The sequence below is a fragment of the Bos mutus genome, chromosome 1 (assembly GCF_027580195.1).
Source record: "Bos mutus isolate GX-2022 chromosome 1, NWIPB_WYAK_1.1, whole genome shotgun sequence".
NCBI classification, from domain to species: Eukaryota; Metazoa; Chordata; class Mammalia; order Artiodactyla; family Bovidae; genus Bos; species Bos mutus.
The window spans coordinates 42353647-42377038 of NC_091617.1; positions in this window are offsets into that span (position 1 = coordinate 42353647).

Below are 23392 nucleotides of genomic sequence, written 5' to 3' on the forward strand. Positions count from 1 at the left end.
CTGTTATTAGGAAATTAGCACACATCTTTTATCCTGCCCCAAAGGCAGGATAAATCCTTTATTGTGTTTCCTTAATTTTCCTATGTCCTGTATATTTTGGACTTGACAGCACTGCGTTGTATCCTGTGTTGGTGTTTCTGTTTTGGTTAACCAGACCAAGTTCAGGATTCAGGACTTTTAGCGCCCTTCCCAAAGCATGTTAAATCAATTATGGACGCATAGGGTAGAAGGGAAAGCATTTCTACCCAAAAGGCCCCGCTGAAACTGTTAGATTCAATTAGGTACAAATTTAGTCTTGAGGAGCAGATTTTTATATTTCAAGCCCAAACTCTATTCCCTTTGCTCATTTCTATACCCACACGTACATCTTGCTACCAAGGGTATGTATCCCCACCGTGCTGTCTAGCCCTGAAAAGACACAGTGATTCACAGCCGTCCTTCTGAGAAGTTGAATACATTCACCAGTTGGGTTTGGAAAAAATCTGAAGGCTTCTTTTTTGGGAGAGAAGTGGGAGAGGGAATTTTTTGTTGGTTACTACAGGAGAGATTTGGGGTTTAGGTTTTATTTTCATACCAGAGTTGAGTTGCCGAGCCGGAAATCAAATTAAAACTGGCATGTCTTTGTGGCTTCATTTGCTTTTCTTCCCGCCATGGGACAAGCTGGCACCAAAGCTTTGTTTTGAAACCCTGAAATTCAAGTCTTAGACAGTCAGTGCCAGTAGTGTGAGTTGAAATTGCTTGGTTTGACTTTCCATAGGATTGTGGGGACCCGAATAGAAAGATTGAATGGGAGTTTGTCTCAGCAGCTAGTAGAATATCTTCTTTGGTAAGGCTTGTTAAGGGATCCAGGCATTGTCTTACAAAATGTTTAAAGATTAAACTTGCACCAGCCCTTCTTCTACTGTATAGAAATAGTACCTTATTTATGGGAGAAAAGATGCACTAAGGCCAATACAAGGAAGTGAGGTTTGTTTTGTTTTGAAGGAGAGTTTTCAGGGATCATGTTAAAGGAGCAGAGGAAACTGGGGCAAACAAAATTTGTTCAATGTAGGGTACTGCAAAAAAATGGATGAAGAAGATTTTATAGACATTTTGCTGTATATTACGAGTGGCATTCTCTTTGCAAACACATTGAGAAACTTATAAATTTCAATAGCTTTTAAGTGCCTCCTCCTACCTTTTTTTCCCCTATAAGGTTGGATTCCTTTAAGATGGAATTCTTAAGCACTTATACAGATTAAAAAGTAATAATGGTCTGGATTTATTCTCTTAGTAGGTTGCACAGTTCACCTAATATCCTAGTTTTATATTCAGGAAGAATTTTAAATCTCTCCTTTCATTAGTTTTTGTTTAATATTAGATTTTGAATTTGGAAATATCTCTGATCCAAGTCAATGTAATGGGAGATTTAATTATTTCTCTTTATTATTTTTTTATCCAGTATTAGATTTTATAATTAAAATTATTTCTAAATTCGGGCAATATAATATGTTATTGATTAATAGAGGGGTCAGGACATGTGACGTTCACTGTAACTGCAGTCTAGTCAACTACTTATGCACAAAAATGAAGATCAAGTGAGAGATAATATAGACATATGCAACCACGAGGCTTCTTGTACTCATCCTCTTTTTTTTTCTCCCTCACCAATATTATATATTAGAATTATCTTACAAATAGTCACAGACTATTAATTTGGAAGGGAGAAATATAGAGAGGGGAATGCTCCTGCATCTATCATGTGGAAATGATAACCGACCAGGTTGTTCAAAATCCCTTGAGTCAAGTTCAACTGGAAGAATGAAATGCGAATGTTGTTGACGTGCTTTTAAAGATTTCTTTCCAGATAGATTGCCTGTGGGTTTGATATTTACAGTGCGGTCCAGGTATGAATTTGAGAGGAGGAAAATGGATTCTGGTTATTTTTCCAGAATAATTTTATTTTTGTTTTTGTCATTGTTTTTGGCCTTGGACAGACTTATCTAGTGTACACACAAACACAGATGTTGCGGTTTAGAAGTGTGATAAAGACTCATTTTTTCCCCTAAAAACAAAGCAAAAAACCTCTCTGCTTACCTACTAGATGATAAAATTGGACTGAAAAGCTTCTCATGAATGGTAGACTTGGTGTGAAATGTGAAGTTTCTGTTTAGTGTCTCTCAGCCTGTGTACTCCATACATTATTTCTTATGAAGCATATTTGAAGATACATAGGCCTAAAGAGAAAGCTGATACGAGTGTGAACCTTGGACTAATGATACCTCACATGAGTTAACAAGGAATGGTGATAGCAAAACCTTTCAAATTAGGGAAGAGGAAAGCCACATACATATTGTGACAGATTTAAAAAACACGAATGTTTGTAATTCCACATCTGCGCTTAATTTCATTAAATTTCCCTAGTTACTCAAGTCTGACTCAACGTAAACTTAAGTTCTACTGCTATGCAAAGCACAGAGTTGTTGGTTACTCTAGCTGGATATTTAGTTAGTAGCTAATTAGAAGAAGAGTTTAACCAGGAATTAGAGAATGTGATTATTTTATTTGGGAAAAAGTTAAAGACATTAAGTATGATTACAATGTATTTTTAATCCATATTTTATGAAAACTATGATGCAGATGACACCACCCTTATGGCAGAAAGTGAAGAGGAACTAAAAAGCCTCTTGAGGAAAGTGAAAGAGGAGAGTGAAAAAGTTGGCTTAAAGCTCAACATTCAGAAAACTAAGATCATGGCATCTGGTCCCACCACTTCATGGGAAATAGATGGGGAAACAGTGGAAACAGTGTCAGACTTTATTTTTCTGGGCTCCAAAATCATTGCAGATGGTGACTGCAGCCATGAAATTAAAAGACGCTTACTCCTTGGAAGGAAAGTTATGACCAACCTAGATAGCATATTGAAAAGCAGAGACATTACTTTGCCAACAAAGGTCCGTCTAGTCAAGGCTATGGTTTTTCTTGTGGTCATATATGGATGTGAGAGTTGGACTGTGAAGAAGGCTGAGAGCCGAAGAATTGATGCTTTTGAACTGTGGTGTTGCAGAAGACTCTTGAGAGTCCCTTGGACTGCAAGGAGATCCAACCAGTCCATTCTGAAGGAGATCAGCCCTGGGATTTCTTTGGAAGGAACGATGCTAAAGCTGAAACTCCAGTACTTTGGCCACCTCATGCGAAGAGTTGATTCATTGGAAAAGACTCTGATGCTGGGAAGGATTGGGGGCAGGAGGAGAAGGGGACGACAGAGGATGAGATGGCTGGATGGCATCACTGACTCCATGGACGTGAGTCTGAGTGATCTCTGGGAGTTGGTGATGGACAGGGATGCCTGGCGTGCTGCAATTCATAGGGTTGCAAAGAGTCAGACACGACTGAGCGACTGAAGTGAACTGACTGATGATGCTTAGAAGTGGAATGAATGGAGAAAGTCTATGTTTATTTAGGCATTAATGTACTCTTGCTTTCCACATCAGTCCTCAGAGGGGAAGTGGGGAAAGAGTGAGAGTCAAATTAATCATACTGAGGGCAAGTCACAGGCTAGGTCCAATTTAATGTCTATACTTGATAGATAACATCATGGCCACACTAGTCAACTTTTAGGTGAATTCAGACTTTAATGAATTTCAGGATCAGAAGATTTCTGAGAAGTATTAAGGCTGAAAATAAAAAACTCCTATTGAACTGAAGAAAGTAAAGCCAAAGAATCCTAACTTCCAGGAACTGAAGGAACCTCAGCCCCAATTCCAGAAAAGACTCTGAAAAATTCTTACCCACAGGTGAGTATCTACCCAATTCTAAAAAAAATCCTCTTTCTAGAGGAAAGCATTCTACTGTGTTCTTTAATGAGTACAAATTATGAGGATTTTCCTTTGAAAACCTGAACCCCAACTACTTTAGCAGAGTTCATGGATGGGTGATCATCCTGGTATGATTCTGAGACAAGACCCATATAAGAACACACAACCTCCTGACATTATTAGAAATGTACCCAGAAAATTAAATTGAAGGGAACATTTTTCAGCTTTTGAACTCTTTTTTCCCTCAAAAGTGATATGTTATGTTGCTTGAAAACATGTCAGAAATATAAGAACCAACCCACTGATTAGTTTCTGCCATCATGCTTCTAGATAGTTGAGGATCAAATGAGCCATTAGATGAAAAAGTGCTTGAGAATCTCAAAGTTGTTAAAATGTGAGTGATTACTTCAATGACTCTGACCCTGACACGCTATACTTTGTTAGGCTATCAATTAAAACTCACTAGGTCTCAGTGGCTTCATGAGAAAATGGGGAGGTTGGATTAATTGATATTTAAGATTGTTTTTGGTTCTAACATTCTATGATTTCAAGATGTTTGATTTTCAGTTAATTCAAGTCTGTTTACAAAAAAGCTGATCATCCCAAAGATATTCCTGAAATTGGGTCTTAAAATCATGGGTCTGGAAATATTTGTTCAGTAGGTATTTCTTTTAAAAAATAATTCCTGTTCTCTTATAACCTGGGTTATTTAGGGTAGACCTTCAGAGTCCTGTACACTCTTCTACTTCAAAAGAAGGCCAAACTTTTCTGGTGAAGAAGTTCCAATTATACACCAAACATAATCAGAAGGATCTGGCAGGATATATTGCCTATACTGTCCAGAATTTTCACATTTTATGCTGGTTTGGGAGCTTGGTTTTTGTTAAGTATTTTCCAACATCTCATCGCTCTTAATTGAACCCTGAAGGCTTTTCTTGGCAGTTGATCTCAGCCTTCACTAAGTCTGAGAAGGCCCCTCAATGTGGGCAGAAGCAGTATACTGTTAAGAGTCCTTATTTCTCTCTCAAGGTTCTGCTTAGGCAAACAGAGACCAACTCCTGCTGCTTGATTGATGCCCAGGCAAGATTTTCCAAGATAGAGATTGCTGGTGCATAGGGTTTAAAACAAACCCCCAGTGGTTGCCAGGGGATGTGGTTTTGAGACTGGAGGTTATATATTCACATCTCCCTATTCCTCTTGGAGTCACTTCTTCTGTTTTCTAGAGGGTAAAGGGAGGTGGCTAACAAAATTGAGCAAATTCGTGATTGATGGCGCTTTCCCTCTCTTGAAATTCATTAATATTTCTTAAGGTCTGCAAGTCAATGGTTTGAAAGCTCTTCAAAAGTCTGAATGGTGACAGAGTTTAGTTTCTGCTGTCTTTGTGCTTTTCTCATGTAAGGCTAGATGTGGTTTTTAATTTTTATATTTTTTCAACTTTAAAAAATATAAAGCAGTTTTAAAATGTTACTTTTCATTTATAGTTATTACAAAATATTGGCTATATTCCCATATTGTATAATACATCCTTGAGCCTTTCTTTCACCCAATAGTTTACACTTCCCACTCCCCAGTTTCCATACTGCCCCTTCCACTTCCTGCTGGTAACCACTGGTTTGCTCTCTCTATAATTTTGAAAACAAATTTATAGGAAGAAGTGTTGCTTTGTATAATTGTTCATATCAAGGTAAGGTAGTGGCACTAATGAATTTGGATTGTATTATTGGCTAAAAACCAAGACATAGCCTAAATTACAGTGAAGGAAAGAATGACCCCAGCGCTCTTTACTGTCATGAAGGATATTGATGTTTGATGAAATGATTTTGAATTCTATCAAAGGAGCCTTATCACTAACAAATAATAAAGTGTCACAGGAGAAGAGGAAAGGCTGGAGGTGATCTCTGGGTTCTCTATTGCAATTAAGTTAGTCTGCATACAAGCAAGTGACATGACTGTGTCCATAGTTTACTAGACAAGGCTTCTACTATATGCAGCTCATGGTCAGCAGGGCCAAGGCCGGCCTGATCTCTTATATGCAGTGAAGGCTGCAGTATAAAGTAGTTTATACATTTGGAAGAAATAAATCACCAACTGTATATAAGTGATCAAAAATTTATTTTATTTTGAACCTTTATAAAAATAACCCACTCATAGAAAATCAGATAAGACCAGAAAAAAATCATGCAAATTCCTACTACCCATTGACAGCCAACAGTAACAGTCTATTTCTAGCCATCTCTTTTCCTAAGCATTTTCAATCATGATTGTGATGATGTTGTATATAAAATTTTGTATTTGCCTTTTCTCATTTAGTACTTTATTCTCCCCCTCTCCCCAGCTTTACTGAGGTATAATTGACATAGAATGTTGTGTAACAGTGTAAAATGTGATGGTTTGATATACATTATATATTTTCATTTTTTTCATTTGATTAAGTTCCTTTGTAGAACTTGACAATAGAAATATAAAGCTGATCACTGAATAGACACTATTTTGGGTCCTCTTTAATTGACAATGCCTCAAGATTTTCTAGTATGCTGATATTCATAATTATCATTTTAGTGGGCATCACATTCCATCAGTTGTTGTACCATAGTTGAATCATTCCCCTACCACCCAAAGTCCTAGATATTTCCTGATTTTCCATTTCTTGCCAGTATAAATAATGGTAGGATGAGTATGTTATTCTACGGCCATTCCACCCTGAATGCGCCCAATCTCGTCTGATCTTGAATGAGTATGTTAGTACATATATATTTTTTCTTTCTTGTGAATTATTTTCTTAGGATAAATTCCCAAAGGTGAGATTCCTGGTACAAATGTCATGGGCACTTTTTTTGATTCCTGATACACAGTCAGACTACTTTCTAAAATCAACAACAAAAGGTTGCAAACTTGCAAATTAAACTATTCCACCACAATTTCATTACCCAGTCCAGTATTCTTGAACTTCCCTGGTGGCTTAGATGGTAAAGAATCCACCTGCAATGTGAGAGGCCTGGGTTCGATCCCTGGGTTGGGAAGATCCCCTGGAGGAGGGCATGGCAATCCACTCCAGTATTCTTGCCTGGAAAAAACCCAATGGATGAGGAGCCTCGTGGGCTACAGTGCATGGGGTTGCCAAGAATGACATGACTGTGTGACTAAGCACAGACAACACCACAATTTCATGAGGACTGAATATTATGACTTTATTTCTTAGCATTTATTTCTTAGCATTTATTTTGCTCTACATGGTACACAGTGTGTGAATTACTTCTTATAATTTCAGCATGTGTCATTTGTTTTTATTCAAGCATTTTTCCACGTTATATACAATCTCATTGTTACCATAATTGAAATTTTAAATAATGGCTACATAAATGGGAACTGTGAATGGCTACATAACTGTGATCCTAAAGGAAATCAGTCCTGAATATTCATTGGAAGGACTTATGCTAAAGCTGAAACTCCAATACTTTGGCCACGTGATGGGAAAAACTGACTCATTTGAAAAGACCCTGAGGCTGGGAAAGATTGAGGGCAGGAGGAGAAGGGGACAACAGAGGATGGTTGGATGGCAACACTGACTCGATGGACATGAGTTTGAGCAAGCTCCGGGAGTTGGTGATGGACAGGGAAGACTGACGTGATGCAGTCCATGGGGTCGCAAAGAGTGGGACACAACTGAGCAACTGAACTGAACTGACAGAACTGTGTATGTAACATGAATATAACTGTAGTTTATTTAACATTTATTTATTGATATTTCAGTCATTTTCAAATTCTCACTGTTGCAAATTACAAAAACATCTTTGAGGCATAAGTGTATTCTCTAAAAATTTGTCATTTTTTTCCCTTTATGAGAGATACTCAGCATGTCAGTCCTTCTTCAAGCTATCATTGAGCAAAAGAACTTTAAAGAACATCAGAAATTATCTCAACCAGCTTGCTCACTTTGTAAAAGAAACATATGAATGTTGCTGTGAAAAAGAATTTTTTCTTTCCTTTCTTGCTTTAATTCTCTTTAAGATGACTGTATCTGTGCCCTAAAGCAGCAGAGATGGGTAGTTAGATACTCCTTGCAGCTACAAAGGACATCTCTCAGGTGACAGTCTTTGGCTACCCAGTCCCTGATGAAAATCACGTGGGTGCCTGCTGATACATCCAATAAGCATTGTTCTGAGCCAGTCTGGTTTGAGAGTCCTTATAGTACTCCCTACACCATTGTTTCTTTCCCACTGGGCATGCTTCTCCTTCACATACTTTCCATCTGTCTCCCTCCTGTGTGATGAGCTATTGAGTCACAGAGCAGAAACAAAAACCTGGTGTCCTCATTCCTAACTCAATGATGAAACACGAGGGGCAAATGGGGAATGTTACTCTGGTGTTGATTTATCTGCTGGCCAAATACATTTTTGAGAGATTAAATCAAAATTTTGCTGTTTGTTTTCAATTTTAAACTGACTGATTTTCTTCTGTCTTTAGCTTTCATTATCTTCCTGATTACAATAAGAAGTCTCCAAGTTGAGACTTTTGGCTAACCTTGAGAAATCTTGTTGTTCTCCATTGCTTCATCTTTTTTCTCTTTCTTTGTGTCAACATTTCCTTTCTTTCATATTTGTTCCTCCTCTCTGAAGTATTCTTTTGATGTAACCGATAATTGATTTTGGGGTAGAAAAGTACTGCTTCACTTTTTTTTTCCCTCCTGATTTTTGGGTAATGGAAAAAGAAAATTTAAAAAAATGGGAGCCAGGTGACTTACTTTTGAATCTAAGTTCTAGGACTTGTCACATGTATTGCTATAACCTTAGGTAAGTTATAGCAATCTGTCTATACCTCAGTTTTCTTACCTATAAGACTGGCCTAATATTATAACTTCCCTCATAGAGTTGTTTGAGGATCAAGTAAGACAAGTAAATCATAAAGGTTCCATAAAAAAATGTTTGTTGTTATTTACTGAATCAGAATAAGAAAAAAAATGGGCTATAGACTCTAGTTTTTAAGTGCAAGTATACCCTGAAATTGCCAACATCCGCTGGATCATGGAAAAAGCAAGAGAGTTCCAGAAAAACATCTATTTCTGCTTTATTGACTATGCCAAAGCCTTTGACTGTGTGGATCACAATAAACTGTGGAAAATTCCGAAAGAGATGGGAATACCAGACCACCTGATCTGCCTCTTGAGAAATTTGTATGCAGGTCAAGAAGCAACAGTTGGAACTGGACATGGAAAAACAGACTGGTTCCAAATAGGAAAAGGAGTTCGTCAAGGCTGTATATTGTCACCCTGCTTATTTAACTTATATACAGAGTACATCATGAGAAACGGTGGACTGGAAGAAACACAAGCTGGAATCAAGATTGCCGGGAGAAATATCAATAACCTCAGATATGCAGATGATACCACCCTTATGGCAGAAAGTGAAGAGGAACTAAAAAGCCTCTTGAGGAAAGTGAAAGGGAGAGTGAAAAAGTTGGCTTAAAGCTCAACATTCAGAAAATGAAGATCATGGCATCCGGTCCCACCACTTCATGGGAAATAGATGGGGAAACAGTGGAAACAGTGTCAGACTTTATTTTTCTGGGCTCCAAAATCACTGCTGATGGTGACTGCAGCCATGAAATTAAAAGACGCTTACTCCTTGGAAGGAAAGTTATGACCAACCTAGATAGCATATTCAAAAGCAGAGACATTACTTTGCCAACAAAGGTCCGTCTAGTCAAGGCTATGGTTTTTCCTGTGGTCATGTATGGATGTGAGAGTTGGACTGTGAAGAAGGCTGAGCACCGAAGAATTGATGCTTTTGAACTGTGGTGTTGGAGAAGACTCTTGAGAGTCCCTTGGACTGCAAGGAGATCCAACCAGTCCATTCTGAAGGAGATCAGCCCTGGGATTTCTTTGGAAGGAATGATGCTAAAGCTGAAACTCCAGTACTTTGGCCACCTTCTGCGAAGAGTTGACTCATTGGAAAAGACTCTGATGCTGGGAGGGATTGAGGGCAAGAGGAGAAGGGGACGACAGGGGATGAGATGGCTGGATGGCATCACTGACTCAATGGACGTGAGTCTGAGTGAACTCTGGGAGTTGGTGATGGACAGGGAGGCCTGGTGTGCTGTGATTCATGGGGTCGCAAAGAGTTTGACACGACTGAGCAACTGATCTGATCTGATCTGATCTGATACCCTGAAAATTAAGCTGACCAATCTTTCTTATTTAGCGTTTTAGTTGAATTATTTTAAACAAGGTATTTGAATTTTTTGAATGCAGTATCTCATCTAATCCTCAAAAAACCTAATTATATGAATGAATTATCCTTAGTGTGTGGATGAGGAAAATAATCTTACAGAGATTACATACCTTGTTCAAGGTCATCTAGAGAATGCCCAAACAGGATTTCTAGCCAATTTGGGCTATATATACCTCTTTTCAACAACTAGCCTATAGTAGTTATATCAGAGGAAAAGTAATTTAGAGTTAAAAGGCAGAAATCTTAGGAAATGAAACTGTGAATACCTTGGATTTCTAAGAGAGGAGAGAAAGGTGCTTAAAATACCAAGAATAAAATGCCCATGTTAACAAGTGACTAAGTAACTAATGTTTGGAGAAGGCAATGGCACCCCACTCCAGTACTCTTGCCTGGAAAATCCCATGGATGGAGGCGCCTTGTAGGCTGCAGTCCATGGGGTCACTAAGAGTTGGACAAGACTGAGCGACTTCACTTTCGTTTTCACTTTCATGCATTGGAGAAGGAAATGGCAACCCACTCCAGTGTTCTTGCCTGGAGAATCCCAGGGAAGGGGGAGCCTGGTGGGCTGCCGTCTCTGGGGTCACCAGAGTCGGATACAACGGAAGTGACTTAGCAGCAGCAGCAGCCACAAGTAACTGTTACCTATGTGACATGTGGCATCAAAGTCATCTTTCCCAGGATGACCAACAGTGGTGGGGGGATCATGCTTAACATTCCTGGGCAGTTTAAAAGGACAGACAATAGTAAATAACAGGAAATAATAAAATAACTTGAAATTAAAAAAAATATTATACACAAAGTCATGATGCAAAAGAATAATTTTCCTTCTTTTTGTGGGGAGCTTCCCAACCCAGGGATTGAACCCAGGTCTCTGGCAATGCAGGCAGATTCTTTGCCAAATGAGCCACCAGGGAAGTCCAAGAATAGTGGAATGGGTATGCTATCCCTTCTCCAGAGGATCTTCCTGACCCAGGAATCACACCCGGGTCTCCTGAATTGCAGGTGGATTCTTTACCAGCTGATCTACCAGGGAAGCCCAATAGTTTTCCTAATAATCCTCAAATAGTTTTAACCTTTAAGGCCAAAGAACTAAATAGACATTTCTCCAAAGAAGACATACAGATGGCTAACAAACACATGAAAAGATGCTCAACATCACTCATTATCAGAGAAATGCAAATCAAATGCAAACCACAATGAGGTACCATTTCACACCAGTCAGAATGATTGCAATCTAAAAGTCTACAAATAATAAATGCTGGAGAGGGTGTGGAGAAAAGGGAACCCTCTTACACTGTTGGTGGGAATGCAAACTAGTACAGCCACTATGGAGAACAGTGTAGAGATTCCTTAAAAAACTGGAAATAGAACTGTCTTATAACCCAGCAATCCCACTGCTGGGCATACACACTGAGGAAGCCAGAAGGGAAAGAGACACGTGTACCCCAATGTTCATCGCAGCACTGTTTATAATAGCCAGGACATGGAAGCAACCTAGATGTCCATCAGCAGATGAATGGATAAGAAAGCCGTGGTACATATACACAATGGAGTATTACTCAGCCATTAAAAAGAATACATTTGAATCAGTTCTAATGAGGTGGATGAAACTGGAGCCTATTATACAGAGTGAAGTAAGCCAGAAGGAAAAACACCAATACAGTATACTAACGCATATATATGGAAGTTAGAAAGATGGTAACAATAACCCTGTATATGAGACAGCAAAAGAAACACTGATGTATAGAACAGTCTTTTGGACTCTGTGGGAGAGGGAGAGGGTGGGATGATTTGGGAGAATGGCATTGAAACATGTAAAATATCATGTATGAAACGAGTTGCCAGTCCAGGTTCGATGCACGATACTGGATGCTTGGGGCTAGTGCACTGGGACGACCCAGAGGGATGGTATGGGGAGGGAGGAGGGAGGAGGGTTCAGGATGGGGAACACATGTATACCTGTGGCGGATTCATTTTGATATTTGGCAAAACTAATACAATTATGAAAAGTTTAAAAATAAAATAAAAAAAAAAGACTAGTATTTCCTCCTCAATTAAACCACACAATTTCTGATTATAAGAGGTCTCATGTCCAAATGCTTCTTCTGGCATTCTTCTCTCTTTGTCATTGTTTAGTTGCTGTCATGTTTGACTCTGCAATCCCATGGACTGCAGCACTCCAGGCTTCCCTGCCTTTCACGATCTCCTGAAATTTGCTCACACTCATGTCCATTGAGTCAGTGATGCCATCTAACCACCTCATTCTCTGTTGCCCCCTTCTCCTTCTATCTTACCTCTAAGAAATTGAAAACTAGGCATATTCTCTAGAAACTGGGGATAATCGTTCCTAATATCGCTTTTGTCTTCCTGTGGATTAGAGCTTGCAAATGTTGTCTGTTGCCCTCTTATGCCTTTCTCCCATAGCCCTGCCCTTGCCTTCTGTTCATCTCCCTCATCCTCTGAATAAGGGACACAGGTAAGGACAGAATGATAACTGTGACAGAATTTAGTGGTCGTTAGGCCAAAACCTTCCTTAGTCCATATTCTTATACTGTTGTATCAGATGAGCTGAAAGGGAGTACTAAAAATGATTCAAGGAGTTTCCATGGCCATGGAGCCTGCATGTCCAATTTCAAAATCAGAATTAATGTTAAACTGATATATTGCTTGAGGGTTTAAAGTTGTTTTTTTTTTTCCCCTGAAAAACTACGCTAGAACATTGATTCCTAACTTAAAGGTCCTTGACTTCCTCCCTCCCAGATGTCTATGAAGAATAGGGATGTATGTTAGTAACAGTGTGGTTTTTTTTAAAAAAATTCAGAAATAATATATTCACCAAAGGCTAAAAATTTAAGTTTCTTTGTTTTTTGTTATAAGTGGTTGTGTTAGTTCCTAATCAGGAGTTCTAACTAAAAATTTTGTTTTAGATGCTAAAGGTGCAAAACTAATTAGCAGTTCACGATGTTTGTTTCATGGATTCAGCTACCACCTATACTCTAAGGACCACAACTCTTACTTTTTAAAGTTAATTTTTCTCTCTCTCTCAACTTCAAAATCAAATATCCAACTCCCTTACACCTATAGACTGCCAGATGTTGTACTGTACTGTAACTGTAAGTCACTTCAGTCGTGTCCAACTCTGTGCGACCCTAGAGATGGCAGCCCACTAGGCTCCCCCATCCCTGGGATTCTCCAAGCAAGAACACTGGAGTGGGTTGCCATTTCCTTCAATGCATGAAAGTGAAAAGTGAAAGTGAAGTCGTTCAGTCGTGTCTGACTCTTAGCGACCCCATGGACTGCAGCCCACCAGGCTCCTCCGCCCATGGGATTTTCCAGGCAAGAGTACTGGAGCAGGGTTCCATTGCCTTCTCCAAGATGTTGTACTGTTGCTTCAAACTAATCTCATCTCTGTCCTCATTCCCAGCCTCCTCTTGACTTCCCTATTTTCATGAACCCATCACCCTCTTAACCATTGCTAAGAAAGACAGTAGAGAATCACTTTCTTCATAGCAGCACTATTTACAGTAATTAAGACATGGAAGCAACCTAAATGTCCATCAATACAGGAATGAATACAGAAGATGTGGTACCTATATACCACATGTGGTATGGAATATGGAATATTACTCAACCATAAAAAGGAAAAAATTGCATCATTTGTAGATTCCAGGATGGACCTAGAGAATATCATACAAAGTGAAGTAAGTCAGAAAGAATAAAAAAAATTGTATATTAACGTACATATGTGGAATTTACAAAAATGGTATAGATGATCTTATTTGCAAAGCAGAAATAGAGACACAGACATAGAGAACAAACACATGAATACCAAGGGGGAAAGGAAATATATAGATGAATTGGGAGATTGGGATTGACGTATATACACTACTATGTATAATATCGGAGAAGGCAATGGCACCCCACTCCAGTACTCTTGCCTGGAAAATCCCATGGACGGAGGACCCTGGTAGGCTGCAGTCCATGGGGTCACTGAGGGTCAGACATGACTGAGCGACTTCACTTTCACTTTTTACTTTCATGCATTGGAGAAGGAAATGGCAACCCACTCCAGTGTTCTTGCCTGGAGAATCCCAGGGACGGGGGAGCCTGGTGGGCTGCCATCTATGGGGTCGCACAGAGTCGGACACGACTGAAGCATAGCATAGCATGTATAAAATAGGTAACTAATGAGAACCTACTGTATAGCACTGGGAGCTCTACTTAGTGTACAGTGGTGAAGTGAATGGAAAGAAAGTTCAAAACGGAGGGGATTTATGGACATGTATGGCATATTAATTCTGCTGTACAGTAGAATTAACTAACAGAACATTGGGAAGCAACTATACACCAATAAATATTATTTTTTTAAAAAACAATCACTCTTACTTTCTTCATCTCTCTTTTTCCAAATGCAGCCATTTAATTCCATCATTTCATTTATTTTAGAAATATCACTCAGTCACAGTTGATAGTATCATTAAAAGAGTCCAAAATTGTCTCCTTTCTTCTCTTCTGTAAAGTACATTCAATCCATAGCCATTACAGATCTGATTACAGTATTTCGGTTTTTAAAATCTGTTCAGTATCACCCAGAGAACAAATCCAAATCTCAAGCAAGCATATTAAGCCTTTTAATATGAGGCCTCAGTCGAACACACTATCTCATCTGATGGTATTTCTGATCCATAGCTTCTAACCACCTATGGAAATACCCACACACTCTCTGGTCTCGTCACTGTCCTCTGCCAGCACTGCTCTTCCCCTCCTACTTTGTCTTGTTAATCTCTACACATTTATCTTTATTTATTACTTTTTTAAAATATAAATTTATTTATTTTAATTGGAGGTTAATTACTTTACAATATTGTATTGGTTTTGCCATACATCAACATGAATCCAGCTCTTGCCACCTATCTTTAGCTTTTATTTCAAATGTAACTGCTCATTCCTTTTCATTGTACCCCATGGTATAATTTTCTTCATGTAATCATCAATTTGTTCATACATTCACCCATTTATTTATTTATCCAAATATTTGATGGGAGTCTTGTATGTATTCTAGCTAATAATACAGCAGAGAATAACGCAAAGTCCTTACCCTCATAGTTTTTTTTTTTATACATTCTAGTATGAAATAAATAAATAAAGGCTGATATAGTGTGATTCAGGTAGTGACAGTATCAGAAACAGAAATCAAACAGTTTAAGAGGAAAGAAGGTGACAGAGGTTGGGGAGAGTAGGTACATTCAGTCAAGAGATCAGGAAAGGTTTTTATAAGGAGGTGAGAGTTGAATAGATATTTTAATAAAATGCAAGAGTCATACTGGTGAAGTTCTAAAGGGTGGTGTATAGGCCATGAGAGAAATAAGAATCAAGAATAAAGTCTAGGCTCAAGACAAGGGCATCTGGGTGAATGACAACATCATTTCCTGGGATGAAGAATATTAAAAGAGCACAAGATAGGCAGAGGATATATTTATTACACACATTTATTTACAGATTTATATCTCTCATTAGTTTATAAATTCCTCGAATATAGGTTCCATGTTTTCTTTGACTTTGGATGAAATAAAATGGGCAAAATATTTTAAAACGGAGAATTGTTCATGGGTATGGCTCAATAAAAGGCCACTAAGCAGCAAAAATGTTGGAGAAGGCAATGGCACCCCACTCCAGTACTCTTGCCTGGAAAATCCCATGGACGGAGGAGCCTGGAAGGCTGCAGTCCATGGGGTCGGTGAGGGTCCGACGTGACTGAGCGACTTCACTTTCACTTTTCACTTTCATGCACTGGAGAAGGAAATGGCAACCCACTCCAGTGTTCTTGCCTGGAGAATCCCAGGGACAGCGGAGCCTAGTGGGCTGCCATCTATGGGGTCGAACAGAGTCAGACATGACTGAAGTGACTTAGCAGCAGCAGCAGCAAGCGGCAGAAATGTTAGGGACCTCTTTGCTAAAGTATTTCTACAGTGGTGTCTAGCTCTATAATTGTATTGCATTTAAGTCTAAAAATTTAAAGATGAGCATTACCCAGGAGTTGAAAATCAAATACTTACTACCAATGGGTATTCAGAATAATATTCCATGTACAAAACATTATCTTTTTCACTAGAAGCTTTCAAGTTAAAAATAACATCTTCAATATGATGTAGAAAAAATGAATAGAATGGCAAAAAATGTTAACTGAAATATAGTTAATAATATCTAAGTCCTGAAGTGAAACTTAAAACTCAATGCCACCTGTTTTTGATTACTCATATCAGCTCTCTCTTTTCCAAACATTCATCACACAGATCACTTATCACATACTAAAGAGCCAGCCCAAGGGTATAGGAAGAACAGAGGGAATGGGAAGATAGGCTACAGCCCATTTCTACCACTTAGTTTATTGGACACCATTATGAGCTCTCAGAACCTGATTTTTGTTGACTGAAATGGGAGCAAACACGTCGGCTCCACCCATCTCATAAGGTTAGCCAAGTGGCTTCATGGACTTAAAAGCTTTTTGTAAACAATAAAACTTCATTCACAAAGTGATTCCTTTTCAGTTCAGTTCAGTTCAGTTGCTCAGTCATGTCTGACTCTTTGCGACCCCGTGAACCGCAGCATGCTAGGCCTCCCTGTCCATCACCAGCTCCCGGAGTCCACCCAAACCCATGTCCATTGAGTTGGTGATGCAATGCAACCATCTCATCCTCTGTCATCCCCTTCTCTTCCTGCCCTCAATCTTTCTCAGCATCAGGATCTTTTCAAATGAGTCAACTCTTCGCATCAGGTGGCCAAAGTATTGGAGTTTCAGCTTCAACATCAGTCCCACCAGTGAACACCCAGGACTGATCTCCTTTAGGATGGACTGGTTGGATCTCCTTGCAGTCCAAGGGACTCTCAAGAGTCTTCTCCAACACCACAGTTCAAAAGCATCAATTCTCCAGAGCTCAGCTTTCTTTATAGTCCAACTCTCACATCCATACATGACCACTGGAAAAACCACAACCATGACTAGATGGACCTTTGTTGACAAAGTAATGTCTCTGCTTTTTAATATGCTGTCTAGGCTTTTATTTATGATATATTAGTATTTGCCTCTTTTCCAGGTCCTACAAGGCCTACAAACATTAATAAAACAAATCCCTATTCCCTAAGAGCTTAACCTGTGGTGGGAAAATAGGAACACAATCAAGGAACAAGAGAGATGGACAGCAAGATGCAGGTGTTACTACTGCCAGCGTTGCTTGCATTGTAATGATTGGTGTACACATTCATTTCCCAAAGAGGCAGTAAATTCCTAAGTGGTAGAGACCATGTCTTGAATAATATTCTTGTACTCACTATTGACAGAAGTTCAGTCCAGTTGAAGTTGGGACCTCAAAATTATTAATAGCTAAATGAATGCATCCAAATAGGGAGCTGAGCCAAGGAATCATCTCTATAAATATAAACATAATATAAATCTCCTACTCCATATACACAGTTCCCTTGCTCTGCCCTGTGTCTCCCTGCTTTTGGACTTTGGAATGTCCACTTTATGGAAGTAAATTAGTTTTTCTGGGGGAGGGGAGGGGGCTGGATTCCTTAACCTTGGTGTCAGGATTGCTGTTTCATAAATATTTCTGAAGACATTCTTGAAAGATATGCACACCTAAATTTTCTTAAGATAAGTATATTTCCTATAAATGTTTTGCAAAGTTAGTTCAATCTCTTGAAACTTGTAGAAAAATAGTTTGGGGGCATAGTTCTCCTTATTCACTGATTTTGGTATCTTTTATAATAGCTTATTGGAGAAGGCAATGGCATCCCACTCCAGTACTCTTGCCTGGAAAATCCCATGGACGGAGGAGCCTGGTAGGTTGCAGTCCATGGGGTCGCTAGGAGTTGGACACGACTGAGCGACTTCACTTTCATTTTTCACTTTCATGCACTGGAGAAGGAAATGGCAACCCACTCCAGAGTTCTTGCCTGGAGAATCCCAGGGACGGGGAACCTGGTGGGCTGCCGTTTATGGGGTCGCACAGAGTTGGACATGACTGAAGTGACTTAGCATAGCATAGATATTTTAGTGACTGCTTATAATAAAATTCTCTAGCACCCAGAGGGGTCATCACAACGGTTACATCCCGACACCTCCAGCTTAAACTGGTCAATTGCAGTGAGGTTATTACAGACGAAGGAAACAGCTGCAAAATGACACACTTTGCTCGGAAACTTGGTTTCTATGGTCTTAATCCAAACTTGCTATCTCTTCTGAATACACACTTCTGTGCAATGATGTTTTTCCTGAGTACATCCCAAACACAAACTGCCAATTTTAAGTATGACTCAGCATGAGTATTTAATTTGCCTGACTTCACAGAATAAATGGCTTATGACCTTATAAAATACAGGAAGTGACCATTTGATCATGAATGGTATGTAATTATCTTTTCATGCCCCTTAGAGGTGATGCTATTCAGTAGATATATCATCAAATAAGTGTAATTAACTGGATTTTTCAGAGCATATGAATTTTGTTGTTGGGACATGTTGATTTGGACATGAGAAACATTATAATGTACTGGGGAATGTCTTCTTTCAGAAATCAGGAAACCAAGATTCTGGTTCCATCTTTGTTAGTAATCCATCTTTGTCACTAACTCACTCAATAACTTTGGATAAACAATTTCACTTTTGAAATCCACTGTTTGTACTAGTTAATGGAGAGACTATTACTAAGTCCATGACAACCCTTTCCAGTTGGAACATTCTTTGGTGCTAATTACTTTAAAATTTTTTTATTGAAATTGCTAATCATTTTTAGCATTAGATAGTATAAAGTTAATTTATTACTTAGTCTAGGAAGAGTAATGTGCTTTGAAAAAGTATTGAATGACAGGAGGCAGAGAACTAGGTGACCTAAGTGGAAAGAGAGCATTTACATGAATTGAAGCATGGTATAAGACTAGAAATTAAAATATGTAGAACAACTAGTGAACAAAAAGAAAACACAGGTTAGTCTGCCTAATGTTCTAATAAGGTTATTGAATGAATCCTATGTGGGACCAGACCTCTTTAGGTCTTAATTAAAAGGTGACCAAACTGGCTCTTTTACTTGAAACATCAATGAACCCTGCCCACCAGTCTATAAGAGCAGACTACAGAAGTTTGAGAATGAATGGAGTCTAAGATGAGAGCACTGCAGCTTTTGCTTCCCCTCCATGAAGGAGGTAGAATAGTGGTTCTCAGTTGACTCATTGGAAAAGACTCTGATGCTGGGAGGGATTTGGGGCAGGAGGAGAAGGGGACGACAGAGGATGAGATGGCTGGATGGCATCACTGACTCGATGGACATGAGTCTGAGTGAACTTTGGGAGTTGGTGATGGACAGGGAGGCCTGGCATGCTGTGATTCATGGGGTCGCAAAGAGTCGGACACAACTGAGAGACTGAACTGAACTGAACTGAACTGATGGTCCCCAAATTGAGAGATCTGAAATAATCACTTCTAGAAACTGGAAGAGTCAGCTTTAATCAAAGCCTGGCATCTCATTATCTGGTAGGTTGCAGAGGACTTACTAAACATCTTTGTGTCAAATTGAGCAAAGGAAAGGGAACTAGAGAGATATGGACTGGAGAGATGGGAAAAAGACTGAGGAAGGAGACAGGAGTGGAACAAGAGTTCACTCCCACTATCTTTCATGGCAAGATGCATGTAATATCTTATGGATCAAATGTCTTCTGGACAAGGGCAACCCAGAAGCAAGATCACTCTAAGAAGCAGCTGACAGAGATATTAGGGTCGAGCTGAAACAAATCTCTCGTGCAGAAGCTGTGTATTTAGAAGTCTTCACAAGTGTTCTTCTAAAGAATCCAATTATGTGCCCACTAATGAGCTATCAAATCAAGATTATTGTCCAGAGAAGAGTATTTAATGGGCCATCAAATCAAGATTATTGTTCAGAGAAGAGTATTTAAGAAGATATATTGATTGGATGGAATTCACTCAGTTGTGTCCAACTCTCTGTGACCCCATGGACTGTAGCCTACAGGGCTACTCTGTCCATTGGATTTTCCAGGCAAGGGTACTGGAGTGGGTTGCCATTTCCTTCTCCAGGGGATCTTCCCTACCCAGGGATCAAACCCAGGTCTCCCGCATTGCAGGCAGGCAGATACTTTACCACTTGAACCACCAGGGAAGCCCTAGGAAGATAGAGGTGAGAAACAATTGCTTATGACTTTCCATGTCTCCTCCCACCAAGCCAAAAGTGAAAGTGACCAAGAAAGGGGCCAAAGGGGTGTTCTCAGAGCACCCCATGTCCATATAGTCCTTACTCATTCTGCATTCTTCAGGCCAAAGCTAAAGTTGAGCTGAGGAAAGGAGGATATGAGGTTAAAGTTTGCAATGATTAAATAAGACTGGGCTCTTTTACAACCAAAAGGGACAAGAAAGTTGAAAGTGACTGTAGAAATTGAGATTTCACAAGGAGATAGGAAATGGAAATTCCTCCTGGCATAGTGAAAGCAGATTTAGCAAAATAGAAAATCATTTTAGCTTCATGTCCCACTAAATCCAGAATGCTCAGTAATCTGACAGACAGCAGGTTTTCTCAAGCCTTGGTCTAGGATCTCAAGTGTGGGGAACATAGCCTAGTTGAGGATGCTCTTATACCTGTTGCTATTGAACAGATATGTACATATCTAGCTTAGCTTCTAGAATTTATGGAAATTCATGAAATACCAGGTTCATTAAGAAGGAAAGGATGCTGGTCTGCTGTTCCAAAATATCTACAGAAAAATATCTGTATATCTTTTTTTCTTGGGAGATAATTCTATCCATGAATATTTTCATATTTTTGCATAGTTGACCTTTATGACTAAGTCATAAATGCAGGAAGATAGAGATTGTGCCTTGCTCCAGGGACATTTAGAGATTTCCGCCCCCAGAGCCATTTGTTTACATTCCAGGGTAGAGCCCTTCCCTTCTTTTCCCTAGAGAAAATTTGGTTACATTTCAGAGTGAAGTTTTCTCCCTCTCTGGAGAGGAAGAGGGAGGGGTAGATACGTCAGCTGCCCTGTATAAACTTTGAGTCATAATGTCAGGGTTTCTGTCCTCTGATGAATCTCATGCATGCCCAGGTGAACAACTGATCCTCATCCCAGTGCCCTCTGGGGAAATGGAGCTAAGATGCTCTGTGAGAAATAATCTGTTCTCTAATTCAGAGATTTCATATTTTCTGTCAGTGTATATGACATATACTACATACATAACACATATTGAGATATACTACATATATATGTGTGCTTCGTTTAGTCGCTCAGTTATGTCCGACTCTTTGCGACCCCAAGGACTGTAGCCCGTTAGGCTCCTCTGTCCATGGGGATTCTCCAAGCAGGAGTACTAGAGTGGGTTGCCATGCCCTCCTCCAGAAGATCTTCCCAACCCAGGGATTGAACCCAGGTCTCCCACATTGCAGGTGGATTCTTTATAATCTGAGCCACCAGGGAAGCCCACATTGTATGTCAATTTTGCAAAATCAATAGGAAAATGTTTAACAACTTTATCCTACTGATATTTGTAAAAATTGACATTTACAACCAAATAAGCAGTCATTTTTAAGTCCACAAACTAGTATAAAGCATTTATATTTTATTTCTATTATGGGATTAATTTTAGAAATTGTTTTAGAGATATTGGTAGTTTAATTTGTAGAATAAAAATACTTGATTTTGCATTTATTAGAAATAACATTAACTCTGTTAGAAAAATATACTGATATGATCTATTATTCAGACATAAACTTCCTGAGTATTGGGTGGATACTGTAGACTACAGAATTAAGGCCTAAACTAGGTGCCGTTCTGAATGTTGACCCAGCTGGATGTATCTGTTAGGGCCAGTGAGACAATTGTGTTCTCATGAAGTTTGGTGAGGTTTCTGACCCTAACTTTGGCTGGATGAGGTGGGCAGCTGGAGGTCAAGAATAAATTTTCCCCCTATATTAAATTGAATAATTTTTTATATTAAAAGGTCCCATTTTTTAAACACATCCCTTACTCTTCTCTGAAAGAAATGTAGAGTGAGGAGAGGCAGTTGGGGCATGGAAGAGGGAGCTGGGGCATGAGGCAAGAATGAGGAGGGATGATTTTGAGCTACTTAATTTGTCCTCTTGCCTTGACCCAGGGAAGGACCCAGGTCTTTAGTGACAAAACTGAACCAGGTGACCTGATCAGATGAAAGATTTTCCCCTGTGATAAGGGAGACCATGACGAGAGGACTAGGAAAGGTAGAAGTGATAACACAAGTGAGCATATTTTCTGATCAAGTTGGCATTAGCTCAAGAAACTTATTCTGCTCCTGTTGTGCATAAGGTACTGCACTAGGAACTGGGCTGAAAAGATGCATACAACACAGTTCAAGGCTGTGTGTGTGTGTGTGTGTGTGTATTTCAATATAAAATAGCAAATGCAGGGATAAAGAAGCAAAGAAACAGAGATGGGAAACAGTATGGTGCCCTAGGAGAATCAAAAGTAGTTCAGTAAAATTAAAGCAGTGCTTTTCAGCCATGGTCACACAGAGGAATCATTTCATGAACTTTAAAATAAATTGCCCACGCGTAGGCCCCACCCTAGACCAGTAAAATGTGAATCTCTGGAGGCGAGCTCAGGCATCGATTAGCCTTTCAGCCTTCCCAGGTGGTTCTCATTGTATTTGGGTTGAAACCCACTGTCACGGTGGATAAGCATAAAGTGGGGCTTCATGAGAGTTCATGCAGTTTACCCACCTGTTACATAGGGTTAATAACACCTACCTCGACCAATTCATCAGGTTGTTATAAAGGAAGTCTGAATATGAGTATGCGCTTGAAAATGCTTTGTAAACTACAAAGCCTGAAAAAAATGCAACATAATATTATTTCTCCTACCAGACTGAAAGTCCTTTGAGCATAGAGCATTATTAACTTTTATTAATATTAACCTCTATAAGTTAATCTTATTCATCTTTATATCACCACACTTCTCAACATAGTTGATATTCAATATCTGTCTGCTGCTTGGGTGAATATATAAATAAATCAACAATGCAAGTAAACCCACACTGAACCCCTGAAACAGCACTGAAACAGAGAAAGTGAATAAAGTGAAAGTATTTCTTTATGATTTGTATAAAGTTTATAGGGGCACATGAGCTTATGAAGTGATTCAAATTAAGTTGATTTATTGCACCTTTCAAACAATATGTGAATGAACCTTAAAAATATGTACAGAAACATGTCTCTAATATTGAGTGTTCCAGCTGAGAACCCAGCTTGGTATGTAGACGATTTAAACAACAGGAGATTTCCAGAAAAAAAGTCAGTATTTGAAATCAGAGCACAGTGGAATTCTTGGAAAGAAA